This window comes from Perca fluviatilis, chromosome 3 (genome assembly GCF_010015445.1).
Source record: "Perca fluviatilis chromosome 3, GENO_Pfluv_1.0, whole genome shotgun sequence".
NCBI classification, from domain to species: Eukaryota; Metazoa; Chordata; class Actinopteri; order Perciformes; family Percidae; genus Perca; species Perca fluviatilis.
The window spans coordinates 37640330-37645873 of record NC_053114.1 but is presented as its reverse complement, the minus strand read 5'-3'; the positions used below and the strand labels follow the sequence as shown (position 1 = coordinate 37645873).

Genomic DNA, 5544 nt, shown 5'->3' with positions numbered 1-5544 from the left:
TGTGTTACATCATTAAAACATTTTATAATGTTCTGTCATTCCGAATTTATAATTTCATATGTGTCTGTCTGCCTTCATGAATTACAATCTGGACAGTGAAAGTGGGATATTTTGCAGGAACAACAAAATTCTTAAAAAAAAGTAAGAAGCAGACTGGTTGTTTTTTTTCAAATTCAACCACATGAAGAGGCTTTTCCATGTGAGGAATTGTAAACAACTTCTTGGATTGAAATATCTTGGAAATATATGAAACAGCACGAAAGACTTGAAAGGGTTAAATCAGGAACCATTCTGTAGACAATCAGAATTCAGAGTCCTTAACGGATCTGCCAGGTGCAGACAGAGGGTCAACTTCAGGTCAACTTCAAAGACAACAAGTCTCATTTCAGCAAAGTCAGGAGCAGGAGATTTGGGACATGTGACTCTAAACGTGTGAAACTTCCAATCATTTTAAAGAACAATGTTTGAGTGGGAGGGGTTACGTTAGAAAGCGCGGTGGATACAGCGTAGAGACCGGTAGAGATACAGTGTGAGCCAGAGGAGCGCGGCTGTTTTACGTTGTCATAGTGTTTCGCGTGCGAAATTCAGGATGCAAAAGATACCATTGACAGTCTGCACGTGAACAAGAACTGCAAGGTACGTAAGCCCGAAATATAAACTGTATAACTAACGTTAACGTTACCAACTCAAGCTTGGTAACTTTAGTTAGCATAAATGTTAGCTTGTTAATCATTTACCAACTTTGACTTTACTCCAGCTTGGCAAACGTGCAATTCTGTAACTTGTGACCTGAACCTCGACGTTGTTAACAGTAGTAACAAGTAAATTAAGCAACGTTACTGTAACGTTAGGTAGCCAACGTTATGAGTGAAGTGTTGGCTCACTAGTATAATGTAGCTAACCTTAACTGTTTTACCTATTTAGCTAGCTAACGTTACTTGCACACAATAGTTTCCAACGAAATTTTAATTTTGGCAGATTTCTTAATTAAGATTGCCTATGCACTCAAATACTTTATTTTCTGTCTCTCAACAGATTTGCTGACCTCAAAGTAATCTGAAGAGGTGAGTGTTTCGCCATGTTCATAGATTACACTTGTCACATGTGTGGTGTTTCTGTGAAAACCCTAAAAGGTTATGTACAACATCAAGGGCTACACAGAAATGAGGCTCATTACCAGTATGCATGTTGCATAGCAGGTCTCACTTTAGAAATTATAATGTCATGTTTTCTGTCATCATCGGCAGGCATCTTCTGTGTCACAGTGTGAGACTTTGCAGGGATCATTTAAATGTAAACTTACTCACTGTAGGATTGATCTGAAAGATCTTTTGTGTCACCTGAAATCTCATGCTTCAAAAAGAGAGGAGGTGCAATGCCCATTCAAAAACTGTGATAAGTCTTTTTCAGTGGGATTTTTTCGTTGGGATACTTTTAAATACTACAACAAACCCTATTTAAAAAAAAAAGTACAGACAAATGATTTCCAATAGTTTTACTGACCAGCATAATTGTATTTTTTTAATATATAAACAAAGTTGGAATTCCATGCCTGCAGCACACAACAAAAGTTGGGACAGATGCATGCTTAATTGTTTGGTTGCTGGCATGAAATTATAAATGTTTATTTTTACAAAATATAATTACGCTGGCCAGTAAAACTGTTCTTTTCTTTGTACTTTTGTCACACATAAAGGTTGATATAAATTAACAAATCACAGGTTGTTTTTTTTATTGCATTTTGGAAAACATCCCAACCCAATGACGGTTGTAGCTATCTATTGCTAGTTTCTCCAACATTACCTACCCCACATTTATATGTAATGGTAATATTGTATTGTTTGTCTGGTGATTCCCACCCCTGCTACTTGTGCGATGGATGTTTTTTCATGTGTTTTGTGTGTTTTAGTTAAATATAATTTAACTTTACAAATTTTGTAATTACTGGACTTTATGGTCTTTGAGCACAGTTTGTCACAAAAATACAGATCCCGTTTTTTGTATGTTTACAACAGGAAGCTCTCCTTTGGCAGCAGAGTACTTCATGCTTTCTGTGGACCCGACCATTGTGAATGGTCACATCAGTGCCTTCACCGATGCTCTTGTGTTGATGTTTGCCAATATTGGAGTTCTTGCAGAGGTAAGAAAGCAGAAGTCCATTTTATTGCCCATATCAAAACAGATATAGAATGACCAGAAAAATAGTTACCCCTTTAAAATCTAATGCAATGTAATAAAAGAGCCTTGCACAGGACAGAATTTCACAACTTTGCCTTGCTGTCACAGCCTTTGTCTTTTTCACTACATTTTCTCAACCGTAGAGTGTGTATTAATACACTTGACATCAGAGCTCTTAGTCTCTCTTAATCTGTTCATTTTTAGTTCATTTTCATTTTTTCCCCTACTAAACTTTAGACACATAGTACCTTTTTAAGAAGTGTATTAACACGCACTCTACAGCAACAGCGGCTAACAAGCTAACCCCGGCCCATCCTGTGTGGTTATGCTACTTTTTATCTCAAGAGGTGATAGTCCGACAGTATAGCTTATGCCTCCTCCCCTCTAGTTTCAGCTGAGATGTGTATGATGCAACAACTGTGTGTGTGGGCCTTGTGTGCCTCAGCAGCACAGTGAGCAGCAGGTCCGCAATAAGCCACTTTATATTATACTCATTAAAGGAACACGGCGACTTCTTGGGAATTTAGCTTATTCACCGTAACCCCCAGAGTTAGACCAGTCCATACATACCCTTCCTCCGTCGTGTGCTGTAAAGCTGTCTGACGGCTCCAGCAACATCAGCCCATAACAGAACAGGCAGGTGAATGGTTCCAGTAATCCTACTGCTCCCAATAAGTGACAAAATAACGCCAACATGTTCCTATTTACATGTTGTGATTTGTAGAGTCACAGCGTGTACAAAAAACAACGTAACATGAGACACAGCCACCTTCTATCCTTAAACAAACCGGGAACTATATTCTCAGGCGGAAGAATATAGTACTATAGTAGACTCTACAAATCACAACATGTAAATAGGAACATGTTGGTGTTATTTTGTCACTTATTCGGAGCAGTAGGATTACTGGAACCATTCACCTGCATGTTCTGTGATGGGCTGCTGCCGCCATGCCATCGGACGCGCTTTACAGCACACACGGAGATGAGAAGGGTATGTATGGACTGGTCTAACTCTGGGGGTTACGGTGAATAAGAAATTCCCAAGAAGTCTGCGTGTTCCTTTAATGAGTATAATATTAAAGTGGCTTATTGCGGACCTGCTGCTCACTGTGCTGCTGAGGCACACAAGGCCCACACACCCCTGGTGCCTCCTTTTTTTAGTATGAATTTGACAGGTGAATTCTCACATTGTACCATTTTCTTTTTTACATAATAAATCCAAATGTTGAATTTGACACATACGTATGTTTTCCAATTTATTCCTTATTCGTCCTCATGTCAGGATATAAGGTACGCAGGAGTCCACATTTTATTACTGAAATTGTTTGATGTATTTCATTTGATAGATGCCTCAAGATCAACCCAGACAAGGGATCAAGAGTGGAGAACAATGCTACCAGAAAGCAGCTGGCGGTCAGTCCAAAGGTTCTTTCCCTGATAACAAAAATTGCGGACTATGAATGGAGGGAGTAAAAAGAAACACTTTTCAGAAGGGAGCCCATTGCAATCCAATGTCCCTAGTTCTTTCTCATGCACAGTTCATGTTGGTCTCACTACTGTATTCTTGAGTGGTGTTTAATTGTTGTCAGATGCTACCACTGTGAATACTAGGTACACATTGTACCATATTTTAAGTATAGAATTGGTTCACAGTACTGGACAAAGTTACTACTTTAAAATTATAGGCTACTTCAGTACCTTCAGTTAAGTTACTGCAGTAACAGTGGAAGCAAACATTACACTGCACCTGGAATAAAACTTTATTTTATCTTTCCAAAACGGGCTAGTTTTTAAAGGCATCTGCAGTACCAGACAGACTTTTAAATTGTATGTAGCTTGTTTTTTAGTTTCAAGTCTTTTAATTTCACTGGGAACATTAGCTGAACCTACTGTAAACTGTTCTTGAACTTTCGCCCACAAGCAGCCAATTGTTGGACTGCTAGCAGTATGTAGCCATGCCACGTTAAGCTTTGTAAGCAAGTATGTTGCTAGAGCAGCAACTGTTTTCTATTCTGATCTGTTGGTCAACAGAATAAATACATGTTGAACAGTAGTAACTGTGTCCTGGTTGTTTCTAAGAGCTGTTATTGTTAAGCTAAATCTTTTTATAGTTTGTCATTTCACTATTCTTTTATAGCTTGATATTTTCGAAATTGTCCATTACATTTGCAGGTTGAATGTTTATAAATATATGTTTAGTTATCATTATTATAGCAGTGTTATGATATTTGACAAAATTATCAGCAGATTGTTGCTATAATCAATATTTCTTTGACAGTATTTGGACATTTAAAACAAAGGTAAATCCAGTGTTTTTATGGCAAAGTATGCTTTTTTTAACATTAAAGATAAATTAAATATACATGATTTGTATGTAAAATTGCATATTAAAAAGTCATTATACTTAATATGCTCAAAAATTAATGGTAGATTGCTCTAATTTTACTCACACATACTTGTTTTAAAACAGTATTTTCTTTTTTTTTTTTAAGCGAAGATCCATTGTTTTTATGGCAAAGTATGCTTATTTAACATTGAAGATGAATTAAATATACATGATCTTTATGGAAAATTACATATAAATACTCATATAATACTTAATAAATTTTAAAAATGAATGATAGATTGCTGTAATTATACTTAAATTCATTGTATTTATGGCAGAATATGCTTTTTTTTCACATTAAAAATCTATTAAATACACAGGATTTATATGTAAATTTCCATGTAAAAACGTATAATAAACTTGATATGATCTAAAATTAAGGGTAGATTGTTGTAAATATAAAGCTTATTATCTGTTTTACAAAAGTATTTAGACCTTTTTTTAAAGTTAAATCAAATGTTTTGTGGATGATGTATAGCTTTATTACATTAAATATTTATTAAATAAACACGATTTTTACATAAAATTATAATATAAAACTGAAATAATAGTGGCACTTTTCCACAATTTTAAGCCATAATATTTGTATTATAGCAGCGTTCGACTGTATTTATAGGTAATTTAATTGTTTTTAAAGGTGTATATGTCCTTTTTTAAACATTAAAAAGCCCAATAATTACATAAGATTTCATGTAAGATTAAAGATACAATCTGTTATGTCATTATGGAAAATTACTGTATTTTTACGAGATTGTTTTTTGCCGTTATTTTACGGTAATTTTTTGGCACCCCAGCTGCCGGAATATTACCGTTTTTTCACAGTTTTTTTTTTTACAGTGTATCCTAACCAGCATAAAACGGAAATATGTTGTTGGAATCGGAATGCGGTTGGTTTTATTCATTCATTGATTTTAAGACGGTTTTATTTTCTATAACCATGGAAGTGTAAGCCAATAAAGTGTGTTAAGCAGCGGGAATGG

General features: G+C 35.5%; 1 long non-coding RNA gene across 1 annotated transcript; it reads left to right on the top strand.

Moving 5' to 3' along the window:
* The first annotated feature begins 572 nt into the window (after positions 1-572).
* On the top strand, positions 573-4231 carry LOC120555521. Its single transcript, XR_005638724.1, has 4 exons — positions 573-636; positions 1036-1064; positions 2016-2140; positions 3525-4231. It is a non-coding gene; the product is annotated as an uncharacterized LOC120555521 (long non-coding RNA).
* The last annotated feature ends 1313 nt before the right edge of the window (positions 4232-5544 follow it).